This window comes from Brassica rapa, unplaced genomic scaffold (assembly GCF_000309985.2).
Source record: "Brassica rapa cultivar Chiifu-401-42 unplaced genomic scaffold, CAAS_Brap_v3.01 Scaffold1078, whole genome shotgun sequence".
NCBI lineage: Eukaryota > Viridiplantae > Streptophyta > Magnoliopsida > Brassicales > Brassicaceae > Brassica > Brassica rapa.
In genome coordinates, this window is record NW_022611012.1 from 6145 (window position 1) to 7770 (window position 1626).

Here is a 1626-nt window from a genome sequence, read left to right on the forward strand (position 1 = left end):
GGTGGCCAAGTGTTCCACTTGCCAACTCATCAAAGCAGAACATCAAATGCCTAGTGGGTTATTGCAAAGCTTGCCTATTCCAGAATGGAAATGGGATCACATCACAATGGACTTTGTGACTGGGTTCCCTACCACGAGGAATAAGAAAGATGCGGTTTGGGTTGTGGTTGATCGCCTAACCAAATCAGCACACTTCCTGGCTATCAAAAAGTCGGATGGGGTAGATCAGATTGTACGTAAGTACATTGATGAGATCGTCCGACTACATGGTGTGCCGGCAAGCATAGTTTCAGATAGGGATTCAAGGTTCACATCTTACTTCTGGAAGGCTTTCCAAAAGGCTTTAGGAACAAGAGTGAACATGAGTACAGCCTATCACCCACAGACGGATGGACAGTCTGAACGTACGATCCAGACATTGGAAGATATGTTGCGAGCATGTGTTCTAGACTAGGGTGATTCCTGGGAGAAACATCTACCTCTGGTAGAAATTGGTTACAACAATAGTTTCCATAGTAGTATTGGCATGTCGCCATACGAAGCTCTGTATGGGCGTCACAGCAGGACACCCTTATGCTGGACCCAAGTTGGGGAACACAGCATGATTGGTCTGGAGATTGTCGAAGAGACAGCCGAAAAGATCAAGTTCTTGAGGGACAAGATGAGACAGGCACAAGACCGCCAAAAGAACTATGCAGATCGAAGAAGGAAAGATCTCGAGTTCCAAGTAGGTGACTTGGTGTATCTCAAAATGATTACCTTCAAAGGACGAGTCCGGATTTCCAGAAGACGGAAGTTAGATCCGAGATACTTGGGGCCGTTCAAGGTCATTGAAAGAGTTGGGATGGTGGCCTACAAGTTGGACTTGCCGGCCAAGATGGACGCATTTCATAATGTGTTCCACGTCTCCCAACTTCGGAAATGTCTGACGGACCAAGACATCGCTCTTCCTGCCGTTCCAGACGATCTTGGTAAGAACCTAACCTTGGAAACGAGGCCAGTTCGAATCATAGATAGGATGGAAAAAGCAACAAGGAAGAAGACGGTCCAGATGGTCAAGGTCGTCTGGGACTGTAATGGTCAGGATATAATCACTTGGGAAACCGAAGCTAGAATGAAAGCAGAGTACCCAGAGTTGTTGGATCTGTTTGTTTCCGAGGAAGCATTTGATTCGGATTCGAGGACGAATCCATCCCAAGGGGGGATACTTGTCACGCCCCCAATCCTGAATAGGATTATCGGGACGGCCATGGTTCGAGGAAACGTGCAAGCCAGTCTTAGGACATCAAGGCAAGCGTTCCATGGTCGAGAAAGAAGGTTAAGAACATAAGGAAACTTAGACTTAACCTTATACAAGCTAAGACACAGCTAGGACGAGTAAGACGGTAACTGGACGAAGTGGACGAGTAGCTCAGCCAGCTCAATGAAGCTAGGTTCAGTTCACTCCAGCTCAGTCCCTACTAAGTCAGATCCACTAGCTGGACTACTAGCTCACTCAGCTGAGGCAGCTGAGAGTCAGCTCATCTCAGCTAGACGGACTGTCCGGGCTTTAGGCCGATGGTCCGGGTCCGGGTCAGTGGCGGGCTGTGAGGTCCGGCCATGAGGCCATGGGCTGTTGGGTCTTTG